The 16,819-nt window shown below is 35.4% G+C and overlaps 1 long non-coding RNA gene across 1 annotated transcript; it reads left to right on the top strand.

Annotated features, from left to right (window-relative positions):
* Positions 1-11,147: 11,147 nt before the first annotated feature.
* On the top strand, positions 11,148-12,599 carry LOC148069979 (uncharacterized). Its single transcript, XR_015712908.1, has 3 exons — positions 11,148-11,713; positions 11,844-11,878; positions 11,977-12,599. It is a non-coding gene; the product is annotated as an uncharacterized LOC148069979 (long non-coding RNA).
* The last annotated feature ends 4,220 nt before the right edge of the window (positions 12,600-16,819 follow it).

Raw genomic sequence — 16,819 nt, forward strand, 5'->3', positions numbered from 1 at the left:
TCGTAACCTCTCGTTTGCCCAGAGTTCAGAGCATGTTTACAAAGTAATGAGTTGAAAACATGGTCATGATGAGGAACTTCAACGTTTACTACATGTGAGTCAGGAGAGTTGAAGTTTCACATTAGTTGAACTTAAAAAACAAACATTTTATTTATTCTTTAAATGGCATTATAGTCGTCGGCTCAGTTGGACAGCAGGGGGCAGTATGGGTCGAACAGAACTGCTCAACAGGACACATGTCTTAGCTAGTTTATGTGTGGATCCAGATGGATATCCTAAACAGCCCTTAAATGTAATCGTCTTCACATCAAGGACAGAATAACAAAAATGAACACATGACCTCCTTGTCAGAGGTAACAAAATGCTCATCATTTATTATAAAATAATGTCACTTTTTATTACATTTTGGAAGAAGTTAAAATATAAACTTTTCTATTAGCATTATTCTCATCATGATTCTTCATCTGTCAAATATTCCTTGGGTATATTTCAAGGTTTTTTAATCTCAACAACTCCTTTCAAGAGTGAGTTAGAATGTGGAGCTGCTGAAGTGTCCAACCTAGTATTCTCTGGGCCGCAGTCTGGTTCTGAACCAACTGATGATGGATGGAGCGCCAGAGGAAAGTGCCGATGCAGCAGAAAAGTCACGAACTTAACTTTGCGACAAATAAATATTACTTGACTGCTAAACACAGATTCCAACAAACACATACATATATATATAAATATATATATATATATCTTATATATATATATATATACTGTATATATATATATATATATATATATATGGTCTATTGCAGCAGGTGATGCTGTCAGTCATCTTTTGATTGACAGTTGAAGGAGTAAAAGACACACTTATTATGTTTCCTTCAACTGAGAAAAATCCCTAAACTTAGGAAAATGTTGTCACAACATGATCTGGAGCTTATAATCCATGCGTTGGTTTCTTCTCGTTTGGACTATTGTATCAGTTTATTTTCATGTCTTAACAAGAAGGATGTGTCTCGCCAGCAGTTGATTCAAAACTCTGCAACGAGAATTCTGAGCTGCTCTAGTAGAAGAACTCACATTTCTCTGATCCTTAAAACTCTTCACTGGCTGCCAGTTTCTTTCAGGATCAACTTTAAAATTGACTTACTTATAGCAGAGTTTTTCTCGTGAAAGAACATCGTGTTGACGGATTAAATGAGATTATAAATTACTTAAGAGACATTCGCTTCTGCACTGACTGAGCCATTGATCCATAAACCACTACTTTCATCAAACTTCTGTTCAGAAAATGTTCATCAAGTCCAGTCGCTGGAGATGGTGATGGATGACGGCGATGAGGCGCAGAGACAAGATTTATGCTCGTCACGAGTCCGTTGGCTACGTTCACACGTCTTGTGATCTTCTGGGAAAGTGTTCATCAATTGATATTAATGGATCGATAACGTTTCATTAACTCGAAAGATGAAGATCTTCACCAGACGCAGCTTTTGCTCCAAAAATAGGAATAAAAAATGTATCGTTTGTGTTTCTGTCGGGAGAGACTTCTTTAAATTGATGAATTCTGTTTTATGCAGTTTTTTTAAAGACAGATTGGAGACTCCTGTGGAGGCGTCGTCTCTGAGGAGGATCTCTTCCAGCGACTGGTGAGGAAGATGAAAACTTAATGGAATCCGTGAGCAGCACCTGGGTCGCGGTAATGACTGGTTAGGACCCGGTGTCGTGGACCTCCAGCCGAGCGCCGGGGGCGGGGCCTCCTCCTCCGACCCGGGTTCCATCACGACCCGCGAGGAGCAGCAGGACGACGCCCCTCCCTCGGCGTCCAGAATCGATGTTCGATTTGAAACCGTGTCAGCTGGTATGGATTCCCTCGTGACCTTCTCACCTCGCCTGTCTCCGGCCGTACGTCTTCCACCGCCGGTCGAGGTCGTCTGGCGGATTCATTTGACCTGTTTTCATGACCGGGGTTTGAGTTGTGGCTCCGTCACGCCGTTAATGTTTCATTCCCGCAGCAGGAAGCTTTATAACGCACATGAATAATAGATTTATTTTTTCTTTTGGAATCTCAAACACCCACAGGGTAGAAAAACAACATCGTCATTTCTGGTACTTACCAAGTATACGACTTCTAAACGGCCAACACGCTACAAAACATTCATTAAAACAAACCAACAATCCCATAATCCCTTTGTCCCGTTTTAATAATTAAAGTATGAATTACCGAAGTATTTCAAGAAGGTTTAGCCTTAGCTGCTAATATAGAATCTATCACAAGGTTTTGATGAGGTAAACACAAACCAGACCAACACGACTGTATATTTTTGTTCTACTAGTGTTTTATTTGTGTTTTACTACTTCCGGTAGTACAGGAAACCAAATGTACATTTATTTACCATTTAACCCCCCCCCCCCCCAGAAAACTTGACTTCATAGAACAAAACATTAAACTAATTCATATAAATTAACTCTAAATCTACTATGGACGTAAGAAAATATTGATACACTAAAATATCACAATTTTCTTTTTTTAATGATCCTGTTTTGATATTCAACAAATACATATATTTTTTATTTAGAATGAACAATATAGATAGTCACAAGAATGATTAGCATGGAGAGATGGAGACTGAGGACGAGAGGATACAGTGACTCTGGCAGTTTTAAAGATGATGTTTGGACATATTATGGTTTGAAAACAAAAGAAAGTATTTACGACTTCGTCAAGAGTCATGTGGTCTGTAAATACTACAACACCAGAGTCAAGTACTGGACAATACTACACATACATGCTTGTTACTACACTATCACAACACCAGAGTCAAGTACTGGACAATACTACACATATATACTTGTTACTACAGTATCACAACACCAGAGTCAAGTACTGGACAATACTACACATATATACTTGTTACTACACTATCACAACACCAGAGTCAAGTACTGGACAATACTACACATATATACTTGTTACTACACTATCACAACACCAGAGTCAAGTACTCAACAATACTACACATATATACTTGTTACTACACTATCACAACACCAGAGTCAAGTACTGGACAATACTACACATATATACTTGTTACTACACTATCACAACACCAGAGTCAAGTACTGGACAATACTACACATATATACTTGTTACTACACTATCACAACACCAGAGTCAAGTACTGGACAATACTACACATATATACTTGTTACTACACTATCACAACACCAGAGTCAAGTACTGGACAATACTACACATATATACTTGTTACTACACTATCACAACACCAGAGTCAAGTACTGGACAATACTACACATATATACTTGTTACTACACTATCACAACACCAGAGTCAAGTACTGGACAATACTATACATATATACTTGTTATACTTAAGCCCCGCCCACTGAAAACAATTTGTTTATCTGGAGATTCAATCTTGTTGACCATAACCACGCCCACTCGCATTGATTAGTCAAGCATGGAGGGTTGTCACCGCTCGCATCAATCTCGGAAGTCTCCCCCTCCGAGGGATTCGTTGTACAAACAAAGCGGGCGTGATTGCAGCTGGAGGAGGAGTGAAGCCATTACTACGTCATAATGGACTCTCGTAACCTCTTGTTCGCCCAGATTTCAGAGCAACTTTATAAAGTAATAAAGTGTAAAACATGGTCATGATGAGGAACTTACTGCATCTTGAAGAGAAGAACATTTACTACATCATCATCAGTTGACCTTTATGTTGTTCATTTGATTCATTGTACACTGCGTTCACAAGGTTTTGTGAAATTCGCTTCTTGGCGGAGGTATACTCTGTGTCGACGCTCCTCTTGTCAACACATGTTTGATTTCAAGTACATTTTGTCTCCTCCATCCACTGTGTTTGCTGACAGCAGGAGGAGGACGTGGGCAGGAAGGAGTCTCTGGTAGCATCACATGTTGAGCACATCCTGGTGATTCACACTAAAGTTGGACTCCCTGGTTCGACCGCCGCCGCCGCTGCCGATAAAGTGGTTTTCTTCCTCCACGTATAAATCAGAATCTGTGTTTATTACCGACATGTTAGCTGCAGGCTCGGAGGAAGAAGCAGAAAAGCCTTTGTGATAAAAATAATACAGATTACGTGAGGACGTAGCCATGGATACAACATCTTGTCGGTGCATATATGGAGCTTTATGTTTCCACCTCGAGTCGTCGTGGAGATGCTGCAGTGTAGGAGGATTCTGACCGGGGAAGTCACGTCGTTACGTAAGTGATGGATGTGGATCGCAGCCCGGAGGCTGGAGACAGAGATCAGCAGGTGGAACCAAGTTTGACGAAGGATTGGAGCGAAGTGACGGAGAACTTGTTTGTTGACGGAGGAGATGAAAGGATTCTTCGTTCTGAGAGGATGAGGAACGTAGGATGTGGAGAAGCGTGACTGTAATCGTGCCTCAGAGGAAAACAATATCAAACATTCGTGCAGAATCGTTTCTGACAATTAAACGATATATCAATGAAATATTACATACAAACAACAGCCTCTAACTTATTACAAGATTATTTACTTATTATTACCTCATTAACAGCATTTAACCTTTTTTACTATTCAGCAGGTTTACAGTCTATATGTATTAGGTTGTTAGGAAATATTATTACAGCGATATATTGCAATATTCTTTACCACGATCCTGTATCCATTTTTACTTTTTAGTTTTTGGCTTGTTAATCACATTTAATGTGTTACTACTGTTCTTTTATGGTTAATAATTAAATAGAGTGTTTTAAAATTAAATTGAAATGTTTAATTAACATGTAAATATTCACTGCGTTTGAAATATCGCTAGATCCTTCAAATATTCATGTTTGATGCCAGTCATTACATCCATGAAGGGACAACGATGACTGAGGACAAGAGGATACAGTGACTCCAGCATCTTTAAAGCCGATGTTTGGACATATTTTGGTTTGAAAACAAATGAAAGCAGTTACTAGAGTCAAGTACTGGACAATACTACACATATATACTTGTTACTACACTATCACAACACCAGAGTCTAGTACTGGACAATACTACACATATATCCTTGTTACTACACTATCACAACACCAGAGTCTAGTAGTGGACAATACTACACATATATCCTTGTTACTACACTATCACAACACCAGAGTCAAGTACTGGACAATACTACACATATATCCTTGTTACTACACTATCACAACACCAGAGTCAAGTACTGGACAATACTACACATATATATTTGTTACTACACTATCACAACACCAGCGTCAAGTACTCCACAATACTACACATATATCTTTGTTACTACACTATCACAACACCAGAGTCAAGTACTGGACAATACTACACATATATACTTGTTACTACACTATCACAACACCAGAGTCTAGTACTGGACAATACTACACATATATACTTGTTACTACACTATCACAACACCAGCGTCAAGTACTCGACAATACTACACATATATCTTTGTTACTACACTATCACAACACCAGAGTCAAGTACTGGACAATACTACACATATATACTTGTTACTACAGTATCACAACACCAGAGTCAAGTACTCCACAATACTACACATATATCCTTGTTACTACAGTATCACTATATAGCATACTGTTATGCCTGTGTCGTGATCTGTATCGGATCAATTAAACTATTTGTATCTTGACAAACAAGAGGTTACTAGAGTCCATTATGACGTAATAATGGCTTCACTCCTCCAGCTGTAATCACGCCCGCTTTGTTTATACACAGAGTCCCTTGGAGGTTGAGACTTCCGGGACTGATGACGCGCTATGACAAACCTACATGCTTGACCAATCACAGCAGCGTGGGTGTGGTTATGGTCAACAAGATTTAATCTCCAGAAAAAACAAAGTGTTTTTTTTAGTGGGCGGAGCTTAAGATCATTTTACAATATCAATATTTCAATGAAAAGAGAGTTTTGTACAAACACACACTGATGACACGATAGAGTCACACATCACAACAACACACACACTGATGATACAATAGAGTCACACATCACAACAACACACACTGATGATACAATAGAGTCACACATCACAACAACACACACTGAAGATACAATAGAGTCACACATCACAACAACACACACTGATGATACAATAGAGTCACACATCACAACAACACACACTGATGATACAATAGAGTCACACATCACAACAACACACACTGATGATACAATAGAGTCACACATCACAACAACACACACACTGATGATACAATAGAGTCACACATCACAACAACATACACTGATGATACAATAGAGTCACACATCACAACAACACACACTGATGATACAATAGAGTCACACATCACAACAACACACACTGATGATACAATAGAGTCACACATCACAACAACACACCCTGATGATACAATAGAGTCACACATCACAACAACACACACACACTAATGATACAATAGAGTCACACATCACAACAACACACACACACTGATGATACAATAGAGTCACACATCACAACAACACACACACACTGATGATACAATAGAGTCACACATCACAACAACACACACACTTATGATACAATAGAGTCACACATCACAACAACACACACACACTGATGATACAATAGAGTCACACATCACAACAACACACACACACTGATGATACAATAGAGTCACACATCACAACAACACACACACTTATGATACAATAGAGTCACACATCACAACAACACACACACAGTAGTTGAACTTTATAAAGGTTCCATCTATTATCCTATTAGGCTCATTGCTGTCAAGGATATTTCAAAAGCTTAAAAAGGTAAACAAATCTACATATTAAACGACTGAAGTTAAGTTATATTGAGTAATAAATCACATCAGGGTGTAAAGGAGTGTTTGCTCATTAACCAGGACAATGATGGCAGCATGTGACGGTCACTCGCTCAGAGGCGTGAGCCGAATGAGAAACTGTTGCTTTGAATCCACCGTGATTCATGCGAATCCAAAAAACTCTGAGTCTCAGCTGCTGCGATAATTCGGGCGAGCGGTGGAATCACTCTTTTGTTTGTGTGCGAGTGCAGGCCAGGAGCCCCAATAACACGCCGCCGTGATATATGACGCTATTACGGCGCCGACACCGAGATCCGTCAGCGCTGTGGCTGCAGCAGCGACGCCTCTTAAAGAGTCCATTCCTGTGATGAAACTCTGCTGCTGGACGAGCCTCAGACGCCAGTTAATACCATCCATCAGAAACACCAGGACTCGGACCCACGACTGACCACACACTCCAGAGTATTTGACTATTTTACTTTATTCATGGACGTTTATTTTAATATTGAGAATATTAAAGGCTTTAATTCTACGTTTTTTAATGTTGAAACTTTAAAATGTTGTTATTTAAATGTGTTTAAAATAATTGAATTGTTGTTTTTTTAATATATTAATTATGTTTTTTCATAATTCAATTGCATATTTTGTATATTGAATATTTTTTTGTTGTTGTTTTAATAACTAAATTTAAAAATCTAATAATTCCAAAATGTATGATTTTATTTTTACACATAGAGTTTGATATTTAAATTACAATCATTCAAAAATCATTTTTACAAACTAAATATTTTTGAATCTGTAGTGTTTTTAATTCAATGTAAAAAATGCTACAATCGTGTCACCAGACAAAAGCAACAGAGTACCGAGCTACTTGATCCAACTTCCAGTCGATCATGCTGGCACTCAACAACATGTTTAAGTGTGTGTTTGTGTGTGTCCGTGCCAGTCGTCTGAATGTTGTGTGTCGTATATGTGTGTGTAGTTGTGTGGCAACTAAAATTTTTTTTTTTTCAGTCTGCATTTTTTTTTGGAAGTAGTTTCTAAATTTGTTTGATTTATTTTTGTGCGCTTGTGGTTTTGAAACATGTGTATCGATGTTAAGTTGTGTTTGCGCGTCTTTGCATGTGTGTGTCCCCGCATGTTTTAGCTTTTTAGCGTCAATTTGTGTGTGTCTGCGTGTGTATGTTTGCATGTATTTGTACTTGAGTGTGTTTGCGCATGGATACGTTTATTTATGAGTTTTTGTGTCTGTAATGTTTGTGTGCTTTTAGTTTTATATGTGAGTGTGCACGTGTGTGTGTCAGCATGTGTCAGCGTCAATCTGTGTGTGTCTGTCTTAAATGTGTGTTTACGTTGTATACGTGTGTGCGTGTATTTGCGTTTAAGTGTGTTTGCCTATAGATACATTTATTTATGAGTTTTTGTGTTTGTCATGTTTTGTGTGTTTGTAGTTTCATACAGTATTTGAGTGTGCACGTGTGTGTGTCAGCATGTGTTAACGTCCTTCTGTGTGTGTCTGTCTTAAATGTGTGTTTGCGTTGTATACGTGTGTGCGTGTATTTGTGTTTAAGTGTGTTTGCATATAGATACATTTATTTATGAGTTTTTGTGTTTGTCATGTTTTGTGTGTTTGTAGTTTCATACAGTATTTAAGTGTGCAAGTGTGTGTGTCAGCATGTGTCAGCGTCAAACTGTGTGTGTCTGTCTTAAATGTGTGTTTGCGTTGTATACGTGTGTGCGTGTATTTGCGTTTAAGTGTGTTTGCGTATAGATACATTTATTTATGAGTTTTTGTGTTTGTCATGTTTTGTGTGTTTGTAGTTTCATACAGTATTTGAGTGTGCACGTGTGTGTGTCAGCATGTGTTAACGTCCATCTGCGTGTGTGTGTTTTCATATGTTTTTGCTTGAGTGTGTTTGCGTATGGATACGTTAATTTATGAGTTAAAAGTATGTGCGTGTGCACATGTGTGTGTCAGCATGTGTTAGCGTTCATCTGTGTGTGTCTGTGTGTGTATGTTTGCATGTGTTCGTGCTTGAGTGTGTTTGCGTTTGGATACATTGAGTTAACAGTATGTGCGTGTGCACATGTGTGTGTCAGCATGTGTTAGCGTCCATCTGTGTGTGTCTGTGTGTGTATGTTTGCATGTGTTCGTGCTTGAGTGTGTTTGCGTTTGGATACATTTATGTGTGTAGGCGTGTTGTGTGTGACTTGTACTTAGTCGTCATGATTCCTCTGGTCAACCTCAGCTTCTCACGACACCAGGACGGTGCTCCAGGTTCAGATGTTCGACTCAAAGGTCCAACAGGTCGAGTCGTACGTTCTCTGCTCGCAGCAGGAAGTCAAGGAGACTCGTGAGGTTGACGTGCGATGAACTCGGTTCAGTGACTCGATAAACCACCAGGAGTTTTGAGTCGCCTGTGATTCGCTGACTCAACAAAGAGTCATTTGCAAACTGTGGTTCCAGAACGTGTTGTTTCTCAGTGACATCATGATCTACACGTGGACAATCCTACCTCTGACACCAAACCGACACACACACATACTCGGGTCAAAGTCCTGATGTGATGAGAGCTTCAAAGAAAGTGTGAAAAAGTGTCTAAAAGCTCAAAACTTCTAATTTATATGATGAATTAAATTATGTTTTTTCATTTCAATGACTTTGTTGATAAAAATTATATCAAGGACGTGGATACGTTTGGCATATATAATATTATATATGTTATATTCTTTATATTATAAATGTTATATAATATTATATATGTTATATTCTTTTATATTATAAATGTTATATAATATTATATATGTTATATTCTTTATATTATAAATGTTATATAATATTATATATGTTATATTCTTTTATATTATAAATGTTATATAATATTATATATGTTATATTCTTTTATATTATAAATGTTATATAATATTATATATGTTATATTCTTTTATATTATAAATGTTATATAATATTATATATGTTATATTCTTTATATTATAAATGTTATATAATATTATATATGTTATATTCTTTTATATTATAAATGTTATATAATATTATATATGTTATATTCTTTTATATTATAAATGTTATATAATATTATATATGTTATATTCTTTATATTATAAATGTTATATAATATTATATATGTTATATTCTTTTATATTATAAATGTTATATAATATTATATATGTTATATTCTTTTATATTATAAATGTTATATAATATTATATATGTTATATTCTTTTATATTATAAATGTTATATAATATTATATATTTTATATTCTTTTATATTATAAATGTTAAATATTTTATGTAATTTATATTATTTTATATTATTAATGTTATATAATATTACATATTTGAAATTATTTTATATTATAAATGTTATATAATATTATTTAATTGTATATTATTTTATATTATAAGTGTTATATAATATAAGACAATTTATATTATTTTATATTATAAATGTGATATAATTTCATATAATTTTAGAAAAAAGTTTCAGTTAAATTATTTAAATGATTTCAAATGAGGTTGATCGTGTCACTGGCTGTAAGAATTAAACTTGGATAATCAATAACATCAATAATATTAATAGATATTTAGGGAAATATATTTCTTTACAGGTCACGTGTCTTAATCAACACATCTTGTCACATTATTGTTTACAAAATCAATAAAAAGTGAAAGTAAATAAATAACACAACAGACAAAATCAACCTCCAGCTTTGAATATAATTAATTGTTTACACTATATTTGACAAATAAAATAAGAAGTAAAATAAATGAAGATTTCAACATCCTTTGAATGGTTTCAAACAGAGTGATCTGCTGTGTTGATACTTGTGTCCTTTTCCAGTCAAGTCGTTGTGTTGTTGACATTAAATACACAAGTGTGTGTTGTGACAACAGTCTGCAGGGGGTCAGCTGGACGTCCAGCCAATCAGGTGAAGGACGATAAATGACTTAAGTAGAAATAAATGTAGAAATACGTAACCAAATGTAGAAATGTTTGGATAAATATCAATATGTCAAATTGTCCTTTCATGCTCTCTCTCTCTCTAAGAACGTTACACAATGTCTAAATCAAAAGTTAACCTATTATTCCATGTTAAATTGTTGCTCATAACAATGTCTCTAAATGTTGCTAATTTCAAAATAAATCATTCATCACGTTAAGATAAAATATTTAAAAAATAGCAGAAAAATGAAAATGAGTTGCTGGGAATCGATCCTGGACGTCTGGGTCCAGAGGCGAGTACTACTGAGCCACATATTTGTGTATATATATATACAGGGAGTGCAGAATTATTAGGCAAATTAGTATTTTGACCACATCATGCTCTTTATGCATGTTGTCTTACTCCAAGTTGTATAGGCTCGAAAGCCTACTCCCAATTACGCATATCAGGTGATGTGCATCTCTGTAATGAGAAGGGGTGTGGTCTAATGACATCAACACCCTATATCAGGTGTGCATAATTATTAGGCAACTTCCTTTCCTTTGGCAAAATGGGTCAGAAGAGGGACTTGACAGGCTCCGAAAAGTCAAAAATAGTGAGATATCTTGCAGAGGGATGCAGCACTCTTAAAATTGCCACGCTTCTGAAGCGTGATCATCGAACAATCAAGCGTTTCATTCAAAATAGTCAACAGGGTCGCAAAAAGCGTGTGGAAAAACCAAGGCGCAAAATAACTGCCCATGAACTGAGAAAAGTCAAGCATGCAGCTGCCAAGATGCCACTTGCCACCAGTTTTGCCATATTTCAGAGCTGCAACATCACTGGAGTGCCAAAAAGCACAAGGTGTGCAATACTCAGAGACATGGCCAAGGTAAGAAAGGCTGAAAAACGACCACCACTGAACAAGACACACAAGCTGAAACGTCTACTTGTAGACTGGGCCAAGAAATATCTCAAGACTGATTTTTCTAAGGTTTTATGGACTGATGAAATGAGAGTGAGTCTTGATGGGCCAGATGGATGGGCCCGTGGCTGGATCGGTAAAGGGCAGAGAGCTCCAGTCCGACTCAGACGCCAGCAAGGTGGAGGTGGGGTACTGGTATGGGCTGGTATCATCAAAGATGAGCTTGTGGGGCCTTTTCGGGTTGAGGATGGAGTCAAGCTCAACTCCCAGTCCTACTGCCAGTTTCTGGAAGACACCTTCTTCAAGCAGTGGTACAGGAAGAAGTCGGCATCCTTCAAGAAAAACATGATTTTCATGCAGGACAATGCTCCATCATTGCTGGCAAGAAAGGGTCTAAAAGAAGAAAAACTAATGACATGGCCTCCTTGTTCACCTGATCTGAACCCCATAGAGAACCTGTGGTCCCTCATCAAATGTCAGATTTACAAGAAGGGAAAACAGTACACCTCTCTGAACCGTGTCTGGGAGGCTGTGGTTGCTGCTGCACGCAATGTTGATCGTGAACAGATCAAAACACTGACAGAATCCATGGATGGCAGGCTTTTGAGTGTCCTTGCAAAGAAAGGTGGCTATATTGGTCACTGATTTGTTTTTGTTTTGTTTTTGAATGTCAGAAATGTATATTTGTGATTGTTGAACTGTTATATTGGTTTCCCTGGTGAAAATAAATAATTATAATGGGTATATATTTGTTTTTTGTTAAGTTGCCTAATAATTATGCACAGTAAAAGTCACCTGCACACACAGATATCTTCCTAAAATAGCTAAAACTAAAAAAGCCCTGCTCCAACTTCCAAAAATATTCACCTTTGATATTAATGAGTGTTTTGGGTTAATTAAGAGCATGGTTGTTGTTAAATAATAAAATTAATCCTCAAAAATACAACTTGCCTAATATTTCCGCACTCCCTGTATATATATATATGGCGCTTTCTTGACCAGGGTCACAAAGCGCTTAAACGATCAATAAAATAGATGTTCAAAGGTCAAGACAACTAAGTTACTTACTAACATGAGCAGGTGCTATAACTGTAACATTCACAGTTCATTCATTAGGTCGTGGTTGTTAAAAACTAAAAACTCAAGAACAACACGGACAACTTATCAAGTTTGTTTGCTAATATTCAGATAAGATTCTTCCACTCGTCGTGCAGCGTTGATGCTTCAGATCAGACGCTGCAGGAACAATAGTTTTAAGATCGACATCGATTGCTTTAGTTTGTTTCACCTGTTTAACCAATCACTGCCTTAGACTGATGTTCGACCCGCCCACTTCATTTACATACTTACAACAAAATGTTTTAATACCTAAATAAATAGAAGACAAAATGTATGAATAAAAGTCAAAATGTATAAATGAAAAAAATGTGTATTTATACGTAAAATAGCTACATTCTTTTGACAAAATTAGAAGTCATTTATTTATTTTGATATTGATATTTATCCATATATTTATTTATACATTTATACACTTTGTTACGTATTTATACATTTATTTATACATTTGTTTATACATGTATACATTTTGTTACATATTTATACATTTTGTTACGTATGTTATACATTTATTTATACATTTATAAATTTTGTTACGTATTCATACATTTATTTATACATTTGTTTATACATCTATACATTTTGTTATGTATTTATACATTTATTTATACATTTATTTATACATTTATGTATACATTTGTTTATACATGTATACATTTTGTTATGTATTTATACATTTATTTATACATTTATGTATACATTTGTTTATACATGTATACATTTTGTTATGTATTTATACATATATTTATACATTTATTTATACATTTATGTATACATTTGTTTATACATGTATACATTTTGTTATGTATTTATACATTTATTTATACATTTATGTATACATTTGTTTATACATGTATACATTTTGTTATGTATTTATACATTTATTTATACATTTATGTATACATTTGTTTATACATGTATACATTTTGTTATGTATTTATACATTTATTTATACATTTATGTATACATTTGTTTATACATGTATAAATTTTGTTATGTATTTATACATTTATTTATACATTTATTTATACATTTATGTATACATTTGTTTATACATGTATACATTTTGTTACATATTTATACATTTTGTTACGTATGTTATACATTTATTTATACATTTTGTTACGTATTCATACATTTATTTATGCATTTGTTTATACATCTATACATTTTGTTATGTATTTATACATTTATTTATACATTTATTTATACATTTATGTATACATTTTGTTATGTATTTATACATTTATTTATACATTTATTTATACATTTATGTATACATTTGTTTATACATGTATACATTTTGTTACATATTTATACATTTTGTTACGTATGTTATACATTTATTTATACATTTTGTTACGTATTCATACATTTATTTATGCATTTGTTTATACATCTATACATTTTGTTATGTATTTATACATTTATTTATACATTTATTTTTACATTTATACATTTTGTTACGTAATTATCTTTTTTTTTTACGTATTTATACATTTATTTATATATTTACATGTACATTTATTTGTACATTTATTTATACATTTATTTATACATTTATCGTCCTTCATGATCTCAGAGCAACATCCTGACGCAGCACATTCTGTCTTCTTGTCCTCAGCAGGGGTTGAAGCAGAAAGTGTTTCACGCTTCACAACAAACTGCGAACAGAAGGATCTGATCCATCAACAGGTTTATCTCATCCCTCGCTCCCTGAGCTCAGAACGACTCTTGTGATGTGGATTTACGACCTTGAAGGTTGAGTTCAGAGAAGGTTTTGTGCGATTCTTCTCAGATCGCAGGTGATGATGCAGGATCCTGTCCAGTCGCCGCTCACGTCCATTTGTCCAGTTCCGGCTCCGGTTTGGTCCCATTTTCAGGCCCGACGGCTGATGTTTCTCTGGCTGGCGGTGATTTATGTTGGTATGAACGTGTTTTACAAGGAGCAACAAATGTTGAGTTTGTAGCGAAGCTTCTCTGCCAACGATTGAGTGGAAGCAGACGAAGAACGTTTCTCATAAAACACGGATTTTCAAGAATTGATAACAACTTTTGTCAAAGAGTTATTTTAGGAACGTGAAGCAAATAATTGAAGGTTTAAGATGCTCGTGATCACATGATCAGCAGCAGAACATCGTCAAGTGAATCAAGTCTGACAGAGTCTGTGTTTCCTCTCAGAGCTTTTATGAGTCGACTTCTCTGAACACGTCACATACTATTACTAGTTATTACTAGTTATTACATCTACGTCCATTTTCATCCAGATCCTTCTTTGAATGTCTTTCTCCTCATTTTATTTGTATTACTTTATTATTTATTATTTTAGACTTTATCATATGTGTAGTATTGTCCAGTACTTGACTCTGGTGTTGTGATAGTGTAGTAACAAGTATATATGTGTAGTATTGTCCAGTACTTGACTCTGGTGTTGTGATAGTGTAGTAACAAGTATATATGTGTAGTATTTTCCAGTACTGAGGGATCAATAAAGTTGTACCTTACCTTACCTTACTTGACTCTGGTGTTGTGATAGTGTAGTAACAAGTATATATGTGTAGTATTGTCGAATACTTGACTCTGGTGTTGTGATAGTGTAGTAACAAGTATATATGTGTAGTATTGTCCAGTACTTTACTCTGGTGTTGTGATAGTGTAGTAACAAGTATATATGTGTAGCATTGTCCAGTACTTGACTCTGGTGTTGTGATAGTGTAGTAACAAGTATATATGTGTAGTATTGTCCAGTACTTGACTCTGGTGTTGTGATAGTGTAGTAACAAGTATATATGTTTAGTATTGTCCAGTACTTGACTCTGGTGTTATGATAGTGTAGTAACAAGTATATATGTGTAGTATTGTCCAGTACTTGACTCTGGTGTTGTGATAGTGTAGTAACAAGTATATATGTTTAGTATTGTCCAGTACTTGACTCTGGTGTTGTGATAGTGTAGTAACAAGTATATATGTGTAGTATTGTCCAGTACTTGACTCTGGTGTTGTGATAGTGTAGTAACAAGTATATATGTGTAGTATTGTCCAGTACTTGACTCTGGTGTTGTGATAGTGTAGTAACAAGTATATATGTGTAGTATTGTCCAGTACTTGACTCTGGTGTTGTGATAGTGTAGTAACAAGTACATATGTGTAGTATTGTCCAGTACTTGACTCTGGTGTTGTGATAGTGTAGTAACAAGTATATATGTGTAGTATTGTCCAGTACTTGACTCTGGTGTTGTGATAGTGTAGTAACAAGTATATATGTGTAGTATTGTCCAGTACTTGACTCTGGTGTTGTAGTATTTACAGACCACATGACTCTTGACAAAGTCGTAACTGCTTTCATTTGTTTTCAAACCAAAATATGTCCAAACATCAGCTTTGAAAGCTGCTGGACTCACTGTATCCTCTCGTCCTCAGTCATCATTGTCCCTACATGGATGTAATGACTGGCATCAAACATGAATATTTGCATGTTAATTGTAGTTAGAAAAATGTATTCATTTTATTAGCCATTTATTGAAATAAAAACATGAATTGATAAAAATATATACGTATATGATTATATGATTAGATTATGATTTAAAAGCAAAAAAGAAGAAGAAATAATATATAATAAAACAAGAAAATAGATCCGTATTCGAGTATTGATACAGTAGTGTGGAAAGAAATATCGCGCTATATATATTAATAATTTTCCAGTTTCCTTCTTTTGGAAGTTTCTTCATCATCGTCAGTCCTGTTGCTCAGTGTTGGCTCAGCTCAGAGGTCACCAGAGGTCACCAGAGGTCAACAAGAACATGAATCCAGTTGGATTCTCCAGCGAATGATCTCGCCGGGTTTTCATACATTATATCGACTCACATCACAGGGACCCGTCGGACCGGGGAGTCTCTTTTTCAGCGTTACCTTGACTACGACTTTGACAACTTCACCACTTCCCGTGGAGAAGTCAGGTGTCTCTGCCTCAGAACATCCAGATTCACGAAGAAACTGACGAAGTCACGAC

Source organism: Callionymus lyra, chromosome 10, assembly GCF_982586985.1.
Source record: "Callionymus lyra chromosome 10, fCalLyr1.hap1.1, whole genome shotgun sequence".
Lineage (NCBI taxonomy): Eukaryota > Metazoa > Chordata > Actinopteri > Syngnathiformes > Callionymidae > Callionymus > Callionymus lyra.